Below are 17736 nucleotides of genomic sequence, written 5' to 3' on the forward strand. Positions count from 1 at the left end.
CATTGAATTGATATAAACCGAGGTGAACTAAATATATTTTTTCAATTTTCTTTAAATAATTCATCAGGTAACCAGTAAACAAATCCTAATTGAACCAGTCACATGCAGAGTTATTGAACGTTATTATGACTGTAATAGTTGCATATGTTCAATATTAATTTATTTTTAGACTTACATTCTGATTCAAATTTTGTTTAGTTTCTGATTTCAGAGAAAATATTGCAAAAAATTGTTCATTTTTTGTGTAGGAACTTAGTTATTTTTAGTATTCTCAATTAATCCCGAAATATTTTATCCAAACAAAAAGTTGTATTAACCTAAGGCTGTAAAATGTATTATAGCTTAATAAATATTTTGCATTTTGCGTTTTCTATTCAATTAAAAAATATGCATAGTATTACAAGGGACAGCAAATAGTGTTAACATGTTGCATAATTAAAAAAAAAATCTTATTGTAGATTGTTGGTTCCTTTATGTCCAGTCATGCCAGTGGCAAATATTTCAATCAAATCACTGATGAGATGATCAAATATGGTGGGACTTCATTAGCTTGTGTTGGGTAGCTGTCTCAATAATATTTAAATTCACATGACTGAGCCTTTTATTATACACTCATTTCAGTGGCTGATCCAGAATGTTTCATAGATAAGGGCATACTGACTGCCTAAGAAGGGGGGGGGGGGGGCAGCTCTAGCTGTGCTTCAGTGGTTCCTTATATAATCAACCAAATTTGTTCTAGATAAGGGGGCACAGCCCCCTGGACACCCTCCACATTTACAAAGAGTGTTGAGTAATTATTTATAAAAAATGTTAGGGTTTACCATGTCAAAATATTCTTAAATGAACCGTAATAAATATTACGATGTACTTACATTCAAAATGCATACTTTAAGAGATTTCAAATTGATCAATGTGCCAGATTGGAACTTTTAATGACCACCAAAATATATTGGGGAAATTCAAAACAAAAACTCAACAAGCATCATTTGAGCATGTCATTAAAGAGCTCTATTATATATAACATTAAGTGGCTGAAAGTGATGAAATACAGAAAGTGTTTACATTTTATAAAGATTCATAACAGATTTAGTTTTATCTAGATCAAAACAAATCAAACTTACAAAGATTGAACAACAAACTTTTTTTTCACTAATTGTTCATGATGTTGTCAACAAACTTTCAAAAGATTTTTTCCCTACATTTTTTTGGATTAAAATGTCCGACTGCAGTGTACAGATATTGTCAAATAATCAGCTTTTTAAGGTCTTTCCCCTACATGGGAAAGACCTTATTGTTTTTCTAATGTTTTTAAGGTCTTTCCTCTCCGTGAGGAAAGACCTTATTGTTTTTCGCATGTTTTTTTTTTTTTTAAGGTCTTTCCCCTACGTGAGGAAAGACCTTATTGTTTTTCTAATGTTTTTTTTTCTTTTTCTTTTTCTTTTTTTTCTTCCAACATTTGTTTGACAAGGCCTCCTCCCCTTTCTGTTGAAGTTATCAAGACCAAATATGGACCATCGATAGACCTCATCATGAACTTTTACAAGATGAACTTTTGTAGGATTTCATCATCCCCTTTAGAAGTTATCTTCCTTTTATTGATTTTTTTCAACATGGCCCCCCTTAAATGTTTTAAAAGATATCATGACCTTATTTGGACAATAGCTAGATCTTATCATGATATGTTACCATATGAGGCTGCTAAGGATTTCATCATTCCTTATGAGAGTTATGTCCCCTTGAAGCAATTTCTTTCTTTTACATTTTTAGCAAAAAGTATTCAAGACAGAATCGATTTGAAAACGGTAACATGTACAAGAACAGATGGCAATGTTATTGAACATATACAATCATTTTGTTATTAACCCTTATAAGGAGTTATTCCCCTTGAAAAATTGTGAACAGTTTTAGAATTTTTTTATTTTCAGAACCGGAAGTCGTAGAGACTTGGGACCTGCACCAATAATCTGTAATTCATGTGACCTTGAATATGCACCCAAGGTCAAAGGTCACTGAGTGCAAAAAAAAATTACGCTGCAATTTCAAGCTTACATATTAGGAAAACGATAAGACTTTGCTGCATACATACAGCGTATAAAATGTTCCTCTCGACGAGCTCTACATTTTATATTATTAACCGAAAAATGTCCGACTGTCTGTTCAAAAGTTACAACGGGATGATTCTTAAAAATCTAGTATTTTGTGTATATCTTTTTTAAGGTAACAGATATCAACCTACTATATACTGCAAAGATGATCAGTAATTCAAGACCTTCAATTTGAGGTCAATGTTACGTCATGATGCAATTTCACCTTGACCTTCACATTATACTATGACCTTGACATTGTGATCTCTGAAAGGTCAAGTGGTCCTGAGTTGAATGGTGATAGTCCCATGTCTCTATGACTTCCGGTTCTCAAGTTTGGTATTGCATCATATATTTGATGATTAATTGTGACCTTGGTGAACTTTGAAATTGTCCCAATTCTTTTTCTATAATGTTGTCCTTCAACTGTAGATCATTTATCATTTAACAGATTTGAGATATCTATTGTCGTTATAGAGATACTGCAGTTTAAAGTTTTGCGAGCGGAGGCATGTATTTCTGAATCAACAAGAGCTTACCACTTAAAATGTTTAAGAAATTGAAGAGGTTGACATAGTTATATGTTTGACCAAATACCAAAAACATTCCATGGAAAAATACACCAAAAAATCATTTTGAAATTTTTGCATTGACTTTGTAAGTTTCATAACTTCTATTTATATAGTTGATATTGCATCATTATTTGTACTTTGTCAAATGGGGTCATCTGATATATCAAATTGAAGGTCTAAATAAACTCTACCTAAAAATGAAAATTTTGAACCCCCTTTTCATCCCAGTGGGCAGGGTGGGTTCATTTAGTGCAAACATTCAAATTTCTCAGATGGTAAGGTTGTCGCATATCAAATGAAAGAACATAAAGCGTACATTTCAAATTTCAAATTGACGTCTCCCAAAAATGGGTTGGATGGGGTCATTGAGTGCAAAATATAAATTTTCTTTAAAGATAGGGTTGTTGTATATCAAATGAAAGGTCATGATGTGTACATTTAAAATATCAAATTCCCGACCTCAAAAAATTAGTTGGATAGGGTTATTAAGTGCAAAAATCAAACTTTCTAGAAAATGGCGTTGTCGCATATCAAATGAAAGCTCATCTACTCTGTATTACATATATCATACTTCCGATCTCAAAACTGTAGGCGGATGAGGTCATTAAGTGTTAAAAGCGAAAAGTTTGAAAAGGTATGCTTGTCGTATATCAAACGAAAGGTCGTACAAAGTACATAACGAAAACATCACTTTTACAGGAAAGACCTTTCAATTGTTTTACAAACAATTGAGATACTAGTTTTTTTTTTTTTTTTTTTTTTTTTTTCATCCAGCATTTGTTTGACATGGCCTCCCCTCGTTTCTATTGGAGTTATCAAAACCAAATATGGACCATCGGTAGACCTCATTATGAAGTATTACCAGATGAGGCTGTGTAGGATTTCATCATCCCCTTTAGAAGTTATCTCCCTTTTATTGATTTTTTTCAACATGACCCCCCCTCGTTGTTTTTAAAGATATCATGATCTTATTTGGACAATAGGTACATCTCATCATGATGTATTACCATATGAGGCTGCATAGAATTTCATCATCCCCTTTGAGAGTTATTTCCCCTTGAAACAATTTCTTTCCTTTGCTCATTTCTCAAAAAATGTTAGAGATAGAATCGATTTGAAAACGGCAACATGTACAGGATCAGATGGCAATGTTAATGAACATATACAATCATTTTGTTATTAACCCTTATAAGGAGTTATTCCCCTTGAAAAATTGTATACAATTTTAGAAAAAATCTATTGCAAGAACTGGAAGTCGTAGAGACTTGGGACCTTCACCAATAATCTTTAATTCATGTGACCTTCAATATGCACCCAAGGTCAAAGGTCACAGAGTGCAAAAAAAAATTACGCTGCAATTTCAAGCTTACATATTAGGAAAACGATAAGACTTTGCTGCCTACATACAGCGTATAAAATGTTCCTCTCGACGAACTCTACAATTTATATAATAAGCCCAAAAATGTCCGACCGTCTGTTCAAAAGTTACAACGGGATGATTATTAAAAGTATAGTATTTTGTGTATATCTTTTTAAAGGTAACAGATATCAACCTACTATAAACTTAAAAGATGATCAGTAGTTCAAGACCTTCAATTTGAGGTCAATGTCAGGTCATGATGAAATTTCACCTTGACCTTCACATTATACTATGACCTTGACCTTGTGATATTTAAAAGGTCAAGTGGTCCTGAGTTGAATGGTGATAGTCCCATGTCTTTACGACTTCCGGTTCTCAAGTTTTGTATTGCATCATATATTTGATGATTAATTGTGACCTTAGTGAACTTTAAAATTGTCTTAATTCTTTTTCTATAATGTTGTCCTTTAACTGTAGATCATTTATCATTTAACAGATTTGAGATATCTATTGTCGTTTTAGAGATAATGCAGTTTTAAGTTTTGCGAGCGGAGGCATGTATTTCTGAATCATCAAGAGCTTACCACTTAAAATGTTTAAGAAATTGAAGAGGTTGACATAGTTATATGTTTGACAAAATACCAAAAACATTCCATTTAAAAAAACACTAAAAAATTCAATTTGAAATTTTCATGTTTTGCATTGACTTTGTAAGTTTCATAATTTCTATTTATATAGTTGATATTGCATCATTATTTGCACTTTGTCAAATGGGGTCATCTGATATATCAAATTGAAGGTCTTAATAAACTCTACTTAAAAATGAAAATTTGAAACCCCCTTTTCATCCAAGGGAGACGGGTGGGGTCATTTAGTGCAAACATTCAAATTTCTCAGATGGTAAGGTTGTCGCATATCAAATTAAAGAACATAAAGCGAACATTTCAAATTTCAAATTGACGTCTCCCAAAAATGAGTTGGATGGGGTCATTGAGTGCAAAAAATAAATGTTCTTTTAAGGTAGGGTTGTTGTATATCAAATGAAAGGTCATGATGTGTACATTTCAAATAGCAAATTCCTGACCTTCAAAAATTAGTAAGATAGGGTTATTGAGTGCAAAAATCAAACTTTCTAGAATATGGCGTTGTCGCATATCAAATGAAAGCTCATCTACTTTATGTTACATATATAATAATTCCGATCTCAAAAATGTAGGCGGATGAGGTCATTAAGTGATAAAAGTAAAAAGTTTCAGAAGGTATGCTTGTCGTATATCAAACGAAAGGTCGTACAAAGTACATTATGAAAGCATCACTTTTACAGGAAAGACCTTTCAATTGTTTTACAAACAATTGAGATACTAGTTGTTTTTCTAATGTTTTTTTTTTTTTCTTTTTCTTTTTTTTCTTCCAACATTTGTTTGACAAGGCCTCATCCCCTTTCTGTTGAAGTTATCAAGACCAAATATGGATCATTGATAGACCTCATCATGAACTTTTACCAGATGAACTTTTGTAGGATTTCATCATCCCCTTTAGAAGTTATCTCCCTTTTATTGATTTTTTTCAACATGGCCCCCCTTAAATGTTTTAAAAGATATCATGACCTTATTTGGACAATAGCTAGATCTCATCATGATGTGTTACCATATGAGGCTGCTAAGGATTTCATCATTCCCTATGAGAGTTATGTCCCCTTGAAGTAATTTCTTTCTTTTACATTTTTTTCAAATAGTAATCAAGCTAGTATCGATTTGAAAACAGCAACATGTACAGGAACAGATGGCAATGTTAATGAACATGTACAATCATTTTGTTGTTAACTCTTATAAGGAGTTATTCCCCTTGAAAAATTGTACATTATTTTAGAAAAAATGTATTTCGAGAACCAGAAGTCGTAGAGACTTGGGACCTTCACCAATAATCTTTAATTCATGTGACCTTTAATATGCAGTCAAGGTCAAAGGTCACTGAGTGCAAAAACAAATTACGCTGCAATTTCAAGCTTAAATATTAGGAAAACGATAAGACTTTGCTCTATACATACAGCGTATAAAATGTTCCTCTCGACAAGCTCTACATTTTATATGATAAGACCAAAAATGTCCGACAGTCTGTTCAAAAGTTACGACGGGATGATTCTTAAAAGTATAGTATTGTGTGTATATCTTATTAAAGGTAACAGATACCAACCTACTATAAACTGCAAAGATGATCAGTAGTTCAAGACCTTCAATTTGAGGTCAATGTCAGGTCATGATGAAATTTCACCTTGACCTTCACATTATACTATGACCTTGACCTTGTGATATTTAAAAGGTCAAGTGGTCCTGAGTTGAATGGTGATAGTCCCATGTCTTTACGACTTCCGGTTCTCAAGTTTTGTATTGCATCATATATTTGATGATTAATTGTGAACTTAGTGAACTTTAAAATTGTCTTAATTCTTTTGATCTAATGTTGTCCTTTAACTGTAGATCATTTATCATTAAACAGATTTGAGATATCTATTGTCGTTTTAGAGATAATGCAGTTTGAAGTTTTGCGAGCGGAGGCATGTTTTTCTGAATCATCAAGAGCTTACCACTTAAAATGTTTAAGAAATTGAAGAGGTTGACATAGTTATATGTTTGACCAAATACCAAAAACATTCCATGGAAAAAAACACCAAAAAATCAATTTGAAATTTTCATGTTTTGCATTGACTTTGTAAGTTTCATAACTTCTATTTATATAGTTGATATTGCATCATTATTTGCACTTTGTCAAATGGGGTCATCTGATATATCAAATTGAAGGTCTTAATAAACTCTACTTAAAAAATGAAAATTTTAAACCCCCTTTTCATCCCGGGGGGGAGGGTGGGGTCATTTAGTGCAAACATTCAAATTTCTCAGATGGTAAGGTTGTCGCATATCAAATGAAAGAACATAAAGCGTACATTTCAAATTTCAAATTGACGTCCCCCAAAAATTGGTTGGATGGGGTCATTGAGTGCAAAAAATAATTTTTCTTTTACGATAGGGTTGTTGTATATCAAATGAAAGGTCATGATGTATACATTTGAAATATCAAATTCCCAACCTCCAAAAATTGGTTGGATGAGGTTATTAAGTGCAAAAATCAAACTTTTTAAAACATGGCGTTGTCGCATATCAAATGAAAGCTCATCTACCCTGTGTTACATATATCATACTTCCGATCTAAAAAATGTAGGCGGATGAGGTCATTAAGTGTAAAAGGCGAAAAGTTACAGAAGGTATGCTTGTCGTATATCGAACGAAAGGTCGTACAAAGAACATTACGAAAACATCACTTTTACAGGAAAGACCTTTCAATTGTTTTACAAACAATTGAGATACTAGTTTTTTCTTTTTTTTCTTCCAGCATTTTTTTGGCACGCCCTCCTACCGCTTCTATTGGAGTTATCAATCCCAAAATTGAACCATCGATAGACCTCAACATGAACTTTTACCAGATGAACTTTTGTAGGATTTCACCTGCCCCTTAAGAAGTTATCTCCCTTTTATTAATTTTTTTCAACATGGTCCCCCCAAAATGTGTTTAAAGATATCATGACTTTATTTGGACAATAGGTAGATCTCACAATGATGTATTACCATATGAGGCTGCATAGGATTTCATCATCTACTTTGAGAGTTATATCCCCTTGAAGCAATTTCTTTTATTTGCATTTTTTTCAAAAAGTATCAGAGATAGAATTTAATTGAAAATGACAGCATGTATTAGAACAGAAGGCAATGTTTATAAACATAAACAATTAATTTGTTACTAACCCTTATAAGGAGTTATTTCCCTTTAAAAATTAAAAAAAATAATTCAAAAATTTTATTTCGAGAACCGGAAGTCATAGAGACTTTGAACCTTCACCAATAATCTTAAATTCATATGACCTTTAATATGCACTCAAGGTCAAAGTTCACCGAGTGCAAAAAAAAAATACGCTGCAATTTGAAGCTTACATATTAGGAAAACGATAAGACTTTGCTGCATACATACAGCGTATAAAATGTTCTTCTCGACGAGCTCTACATTTTATACATAAACTCAAAAATGTCCGACCGTCTGTTCAAAAGTTACAACGGGATGATTCTTAAAAGTAAAGTATTGTGTGTATATCTTTTTAAATGTAACAGATATCAACCTACTATAAACTGCAAAGATGATCAGTAATTCAAGACCTTCAATTTGAGGTCAATGTCAGGTCATGATTAAATTTCACCTTGACCTTCACAGTTTACTATGACCTTGACCTTGTGATATTTGAAAGGTCAAGTGGTCCTGAGTTGAATGGTGGTAGTCCCATGTCTCTACGACTTCCGGTTCTCAAGTTTGGTATTGCATCATATATTTGATGGTTAATTGTGACCTTGGTGAACTTTGAAATTGTCCCAATTCTTTTTCTATAATGATGTCCTTCAACTGTAGATAATTTATCATTTAACAGATTTGTGATATCTATTGTCGTTTTAGAGATAATGCAGTTTGAAATTTTGCGAGCGGCGGCATGTATTTCTGAATCAACAACAGCTTACCACTTAAAAAGGTTTTAGAAATTGAAGAGTTTAATATAATTATATGTTTGACCAAATACCAAAAACATTCCATGGGAAAAAAACACCAAAAAATCACTTTGAAATTTTTATGTTTTGCATTGACTTTGTAAGTTTCATAACTTCTATTTATATAGTTGATATTGCATCATTTTTGGCACTTTGTCAAATGGGGTCATCTGATATATGAAATTGAAGGTCTTAATAAGCTTTACATAAAAATGAAAATTTTGAACCCCCTTTTCATCCCAGGGGGACGGTTGGGGTCATTTAGTGCAAAAATTCAAATTTCTCAGATGGTAAGGTTGTCGCATATCAAATGAAAGTCCATAAAGCATACATTTCAAATATCAAATTCACGGTCCCGAAAATTGGGTTGGGTGGGGTTATTGAGTGCAAAAAATTATTTGTCTTCTAAGATAGGGTTGATGTATATTAAATGAAAGGTCATGATGTGTACATTTGAAATATCAAATTATTATCAAAGGTTATTAAGTGCACGAAATCAAACTTTCTAGAATATGGTGTTGTCGTATATCAAATAAACGGTAATCAAGTTTACATTGCACATATCATACTTCGAATCTCAAAACAATTGAGTGCAAATAATATTTTTTCTTCTATTAAGGTAAGATTGTTGTATATCAAATGAAAGGTCATAATGTTACATTTTAAATATTAAATTCCCCTCCTCCACAAATGAGGCTGAAAGGGTTATTAAGTGCAAAAAGTGAAAAGTCGCAAAAGCTATGCTTGTCGTATATCAACTGAAAAGGTCCTGAAGAGTGCATTACAAATATAAGACTTTCATTGGAAAATCAAGCAAATCTATAAAGAGAACATTTTCAAAATTAAATTTCTGTCCCCCCAAAAAAATAGTCTGATGTGAACATTTAGGCATTTGTTTTAGAAGGAAAGGGTGTTGCATATCAAATAAAACGTCGTATTGTGTCAAATATCGTGTCCTCATGAAGAAACAATATAATTGTGTTTTTTTTTTGGTTCAAAGAAACAAATGTATTTCAATTACATTTAGTGTGCATTTTCTGTTTGTTAATTCAAAACTTTATTCCACAACTCCATGTCAACACTTAACTCTATAAAATAAATTTGCCGTTAAACATACAAACGTGTACCAGATTATCTTTGAACGTTTCATAAGTTTTATTTATAGATATGATAGTACATCAAATTTCGTTATCCCTGTGGTTTTCATCATATTTTATGTTTCATCAAATTGTAATAGGATATATTTATTGTTTCTTTTTTATAACTGTCGATTAAAATCTTCCCGAATAGTGTTTAAATCCATTTTAGTTCGGGATTAATTTGTTACATCTTTGTTTAGGTATTGTTACTATTGTGGATTTCTAATGGATTTTTTTAACCGGAAATTGTTAATAATAATATTTCAATTTGAATATATTTTGTGTCAATAGTTAAGCTGACAGTGACGTCTAATGAACATTAAAAGACAGCTTGACGAGGTGAGTTGTTTTTGTTTTTAAACAAAGTTATTTGTTCATTCTTTGAACTGTCTCAATAGAAATTTGTCAAAGTTTTTTGATGATGTTTATTCTTGTAAATACTGTTGATCAGTGTAAATGATCGGAATGTATACATTTACAGCTATAGAATGCAGGATTAACATTTATATGACCAATTTTTAACTGAAACTATGTAAATTTACTACAGACCATCAATTTCCGCATGTCCGTACTAGATGATTTTATGATTTTTTTTAAATTGTACATAGCCGCATTGAAGTAGGTTCATTATTCATTTTTCATTATTCAAAATTCAATAATGAATAATGAAATAGTTCATTATTCACTATTCAACGTTAATTGATGAACAATGAATAATGAAACAGATTCTATTTCAGTATTCAAGTTGAAAAGTGAATAATGAAATAAAAAAAAAAATGTGACAATATATCCCGTATTTCTGAATTCCTCATGTTGATGTTATCTAACAATTTTTCAAATTAGTATAAGAAAATAAATCAAAACAATCTTTGAAATTTTTTAATTTATTTATTTAATTAGTTTTGGAGGATAAACCAGTGGTTTTCCCGAACTATTTTTAACAGAAATTCTTTTTTTCAAAGTATGGACGACCTCAATACCAAAACATATATATAAAAATTAAATAAACTCTACGTTCTTTTTTTTAATTTTCACTGGAGATTTGCTATTCTTCATTTCTGATTATGGATAAAACTTGCTGATTGTGCCATCCATTCCATTATTCAAAATAAGGTATTTCTTAATGCTCACTCGTATTTCGATATTTATGTCCGTCTTTACTCCTCTAATATGCGTTGCGGACTGTATTGACTATATACCTTTTGTTCCTCTATTTATAAGCTTTCGAATGAGATATAAGATATATCTGTAATTAGGGGCTGAAGGGATTCAAAATATCCATTCAATTATTCAAAATTGGCTATTTCTTAATTTTCACGCGTATTTTGGCATTCACGCCCTCCGTTATTCCTGTAATGGTCATTGCGGCACATATTGTTTATATCCATTTTGTTCCTCTATCAATAAGTTTTCGAATGGTGTAAAAGGTTTTCCTTAATTAGGGGCTGACGAGTCGCAGCAGTTCATTCCATTATTCAAATAAGCTATTTCTAAATGTTCAAGCGTATTTCGATATATAGGTCCTTCTTTACTCAGAATCAGAATCAGAATAATTTATTATAGTGTCATCCTCTAATATGCGTTCAAGTTGTGGAACATATTGACTATATATATATACCTTTTGTTCCTCTATTAATGAGCTTTCAAATGAGATATAAGATATATCTGTAATAAGGGGCTGAAGGGTCGCAGCAGTCCATTCCATTATTCAATAATTCGCATCTAATAGACCGTCTCACACTAAATGAACTTTTTATATAATACATGTATTATAAATTTACAATTGTCTTTTATATTGATAAACTAAAACACGGGAATACATGAAAAATTAGATGACTCATTGTTGTGTAATTGAAAGATTTATTCAAAATTTTAAGTGTATACAGATATTAGGAATACAAACAGTAGCAGAATCTCGTGTAATCAGATTATAGTGACAGATTTATTGTTTTAATTATAAAAACAAAGCAGTTTGTCGCTGGAGTAAATTATAAATATAGAAAGTGAACTCCAACACCACTTACAAAACACAGTATTATCAAATCAAAATGTCAAACTAATTATATTGTATTAGTCGATAGATAGCACTTGTTCCGTTTCTTCATTTACAGGAGCGATAGGTAGTGAGGTTAATTAATACACAATACCTATCAAAGAATTTGTCTTTATCATTCATTATATGATAGATATAGGAAGATGTGGTGTGAGTGCCAATGAGACAACTCTCCATCAAAATAACAATTTAAAAAAAGTAAACCATTATAGGTCCATGTACGGCCTTCAACACGGAGCCTTGGCTCACACCGAACTTGACAACAAGCTATAAAGGGCCCAAAAATTGGTTTAATAAAATTTAAATTTCATTTTTTCAATTAATTGCAAAATTTGAACAGTTTATATACCTTATGTAAATATAATTGGACATTTGAATATATCTTGTCAAGATAATGCAATCAACAATGCATGCAGTATTCTGATCTCAAACTTGCACTTTGGTGTCCTCAAAAACCAGGTGTCCGTCTGTCCGTTCGTCCACCCGTCCGTTCAGTCTCGTACGCGCTCTCGTGTGTACAGCTCTTGCCATATTTTGCTGAAACTTATATCATAGGTTGAAATCAGCCATTTATTTTATGAGTTTGTAAATCAGTACAGATAAATTACTTTTAAAAGGGTCATATCCTTTTGAAACATTAAACATATTGAAAATTGCATTGTTATCGCTCTCTTGTATATAATGCTTGTCAGATTTTTAGGAAATTTATATTATAGGTTTATATCAGCAATATCTTTGACAAGTTTGAAAATCAGTTCAGATCAATTATTAGTCAACTTCAGGTTGGCACATCTTCCGTCTGTCCGTCTGTCCATCCGTCAGTTCGGCAAATCAGTTTTCCACACTTTTTATGCACCCGCCGTATTGGAGGGTCATTAAGTTTTATCCTTTTCCGTCTGTATGGTCCGTCCGTCCGTACGTACTCTCAAAAGATGGTTTCTGTTCTCTTAACTTTTAAATTAGTTTGTCTCAACCAAATGTTATGAAACTTATTCACAATGCTATTACCACAAAACACAGATCAAGTTTGAATTTTGGTGGCGTCACTTTTCTGTTCTTGAGTTATGCCCCTTTACAAATGGAAAAAATCATGATTTTTTTTTCGTTTCTGTTCTCTTAGTTTAGTTTGCCTCAACCAAATGCTTTGAAACTTATACATAGTGCATATTACAACACAATTCAGATCAATTGTGAATGTTTGTGGTGTCAACTTATCCATTCAAGAGTAATGCTTCTTTACAACTGAAAAAAATACTATTTTTTTTTTGTTTCCGTTCTCTATCTTAAGTAACCTTCAACAAAATGTTATGAAACTTATACATAATGCCTATTTCCTCAAAATACAGATCAAGTTTTTAATGTTCGGGGTGTCACTTTAATTGTTCTAGAGTTATGCTTCTTTACAAATGTAAAAGTTGATGAATTTTTCGTTTCCGTTTTCGAACTTATTATAACTTTGCCTCAACCAAATGTTATGAAACTTATACACAATTCCTATAACCACAACACTTTAGAAGTTGGAATTTTGGTATCGTCACTTTTATTGTTCTTCAGTTATGTCCCTTTACAAGTTTATATGATATGCAAGCGGGGGCATCATCTGTGCTCTATGGACACTTTCCCCATTTATTTTTCTTCGTGCTTAAAAATGTTTTTCTGATATTTGGTGTATTGTTTTATCATGACAAGTTACAGATTAATTTCGAATTTTGTTTCAGTCTGATGATTTATTGCCGAGTTATGGTCCTTGAACTTTTAAAATTAACTCAATTAATCAGTCTCCTCACTTTTTTTTTCGTTATGCTTGAAGGTATTGACTTGATATTTGCTATGCTTAAACCATGAAAAGTTTTAGATCAAGTATAGCATTTTGTACCAGTAGAATGAAATGACCATGTTTTGCCTGCAATAGAATGCATGTTTGTAATACATTAGGAATCTTTAAAAAAAAGTATAAAACGTTAAAAAATGTATTTGTTTTCCCTTTACATACTTCATTATACTATACACAGGCAAAACCTATATTTACTTCCCAATATAAAGATCAATTTAGTATGGAAATAAGACTTTAACCATTGAACGTTTTAATTATTTTATTGCAAACACTGAATTAAGTGTCATCCGGTGAGACGTTTTAAAAGTGTAACCGTATTTGATACTCAACTTGGCTCGAACTTTATAAACTATTCTAGTGTTCATTAACCTCTATAGATTCTCTATAGTTGAAGCTTCGTGTGAGATACATTCCTACCATAGTGTCATAGCTACGTATACTTGCGCAAAAAGCTGTAAATATGTAGCGCAAATGGATAGTAAGACTTGCCATCATTCGCTCTCATTATTATGTACTATACTAGTATTGTAAAATAAATTGATGTACAGAGATTTGCATTCGAGTCTGTAACCATATTTTGGTTACATTAGTATAAAATGCAATATAATAAATACACTATGTGTCTATTGGTCTCCAACTGACGAAGTCGAAGGAGACTTTATGTGTGCACTCCGCCCGTCTGTCTGTCTGTCTGTCCATAACGTCATTCCGGTAAATCGGTTTCCCACACCTTTTATGCCTAGGCTTAAATATATTATTTTGATCATGACAAGTTTCAGATCAAGTTCGAATTTTGTATCGGTCTGATAATTTTGTGCAGAGCTATGGTCCTTTAACTTAGAAAATTCACTTTAATAATAAGTTTTCAGCACCTTTTTCCGTCATGCTTCAAGAAATTGACATGATGTTTGTTATATATTTTACACCATGACAAGTTATAATAGATCAAGTTAAAATTTTGTTCTAATATAACCGGTTAGGAACTATGTATTGTCATGCAATATTCACATAATGCTTGTTCCAATAAAGTTCCGTCAGGGCTCATTGACACAGCTACAATTATAATTCAGTTATAACACAATACTGTACAAGAGTACAATATATAATATCGTAGTTGTTCATATGTTTATTGGAGACATGTTCTATTACTATTAAGAGAGTTTACTCATGGGAAAGGGATGTTTTTTTTTTTTTTAGATTCATTATGGAACCACCAGGCAGTTTAGATGAGAATACTGGAAAATATGAAAAAATATTGGTAAGGACATCGGAATTATTTTATGAAAAACGAAACCATATTTTTTTTTTATTTCTGTTTATCTGTCATTTTAATTTATGACCAACTAATGATAACATTGTTGAAATGATAAAACTGTATGGAACGCCTTATGTTGATGATCAGCATTATGTATAGTGGTTGCAGCATAATATGCAGTGCTTACAACATTAATTATATGCAGTTGTCACACCATTATATGCAGTGCTCACAACATTATGTAAAGTGCTCACAACATTATACGCAGTGGTCCAAACATTATATGCAGTTGTCGGGACATTATGTGCAGTGGTCACAACAGTATACGTTTTTTGTTGATGAAGGTGATGATCAGTAATGGTAATGATGATGATTGATGTATGTGATGGTCGTGGTTCATTCTGTAAACTTCGGATTTTTTTATCGGAAATTACCGAATACAGTCATAATTGATAGTGCCCCGCACACAAATTGAAAAAGTTGTTGAAGTCATGTTAGTCAAGGCAATTTGTTTGCAACTATATCAGAAAAAAGAACGCATGCGTTTGTCTGCCAATGGGCATTCTAAGGAAAAGACAGTGGCGGATCCAGAACTTTTCATAAGGGGGCCCGCTGTATGACCTTAAAGGGGGCGGGGCACTCCAGTGATTCCTTATATAATCAACCAATTTTTTCCCACGAAAGGGGGGGGGGGGCTTTAGCAAGGTGCCACTTTATAGTCAGTACCCAGTTTTAAAAAGCTTAATAACATTTTAAATAAAGTAGTCGGCTTTCTATAAGACTTAAGTCCCATATTACGCTAGCTTATATATGTCATGATATAATCATTATTTGGCATCGATTTTCAGAATTAGGCATTTTTACATGATTAAGTATCTAACAGATATGGAAAATGCAGTTTAAAGCATTTCATTGTAGGTGTTTAACATAACTTTACATCCATCATTCCAGTTTTTTACAAGCTTTTTAGCACGTCAAGCAGTTTGTCTTCTAAATATGAGCAACAGCCTTATATATTAGAGATATAAACTTTCATAAGAAAAAAATATCCTTTAAAGAACCAGTTTTACATTTTCATTTATAGTTATCATCTCTTAGGAAAACTGAGTTTGTGTGGGTGAATAGAACGTTTACTACGTTTGTTCGTCAGTCTCTCATGCACAGTTAATATATGAAAAAAGTGGTATTCATGCCAATGAAACAACTCTCCACAAAAGACCAAAAGACACAGAAATTAACAGCTATAGGTCACAGTACGGCCTTCAACAATGAGCATAGTCCATACCGCATAGGCAGCTATAGAATGCCCCGAAATGATTAACGTTAAAGATTTCAAACGAGAAAACTAACGGCCTAATTTATGTACAAACAAATGAACGAAAAACAGACATGTAACACATCAACATACGACAACCACTGAAATACAGGCTCCTGACTTGGGACAGATACAAACCTACAAAATGTGTCGGGTTTTAACACGTTAGCGGGATCCCAACCCTCCCTCTTACCTGGGACAGTGAACATAAAAACGAACTATGAAAATCAGTTGAAAAAGGCTTAACTCATCAGATGGATGAAAATATAAATACATCTAACCAACAAACAAAATAAAACAGAGTGGACGTGGACGGGTACTTGTATAGCCCAACAACAAAAAGACACGAAGTACTGATCTGATAGTACTCGCAATTACTGACAGCTAGTACAAAGCCACTAACAACTAATAAAAAAAAAATCATGCATCTAAGTTTTGCATCAAGGTAATGATTGAAACAAACAGTGAGTAAAAAAAGAATGATTTACTATTATTGTATAGTAACGATTTTCCATGAAAAAAGAGTCATCTTGACCTAAATTAATTCTGGTTACGATACATTAAGATAAAAAATCAAATCAACTACAAGTCATAGTAGAATGATATCTTTTAGATCGCACTTCTTTGATAACAATGGACCTTGAAAAAAGTTGGTCGCCTCTACCTATATTTTACACACGATTGGTTCTGATTAAAATTTGTGTTAAGGTCCAGATGATAGCAACATCACATGAAAGAGGAATGCTATTTGTTACTGAGCACTTTAAATTTATTGATTTTATTAAAGGTCTGCACAAAATTTTTGTCACCATAACAGAAACACAAACAAAACGACACTCGTTATTATGTCAATATATAATTGTAATATAATTATATTAATGGAGAACTACTACTATTGTTTTACAGTACTGAGAATTCTTCTCGTTGTTGTTGTTATTGTTATGTAAGGATCTATGTAAAATGTTGAAAAAATCATATCTGAATAGTTTTCGTTATCTGTAAAGTTACTTTTGACGATGCATCTTGATTGTTTTTGTAGAGCTTGCTTTCTCCTGTATATAAATCACTCACGGGGAAAAAATTGGAAAATTGTCGAAACTTATTTGACTTTTATGTATACATGTAGCATAGTCCGAATTATATACTTAAAAGGATTAAATTCACAAAATAGTTCTTTTTCACAAAAAAATGATGTGCCATGCCTTTTGAAAATAAGATTGAAAATCGTATATGTTTAAGTAAAATTCTATTTCGAATAACATCGCTGACCAACATAAATTTAAAAAAAAATGCATTGAACAGTATACTTCTGTATATTTGGTTCTCCTTGAAAAATACTGGTTCATAATATATCTAAATTGCAGTCCCGGAAAATTCTGAAGACATTTATTTAGAGTTTAATGATCAACAATGCACAATTATATATGTGTATAATTAAATATATATGTTTTAATACAACCACAAAATAAATAAATAAAATTGATCGTATATTGCAATCACGTTGTCGTCACCGTCGTCCGAAGACAGATTGTTTCCGGATA

The sequence above is a fragment of the Mytilus trossulus genome, chromosome 13 (assembly GCF_036588685.1).
Source record: "Mytilus trossulus isolate FHL-02 chromosome 13, PNRI_Mtr1.1.1.hap1, whole genome shotgun sequence".
NCBI lineage: Eukaryota > Metazoa > Mollusca > Bivalvia > Mytilida > Mytilidae > Mytilus > Mytilus trossulus.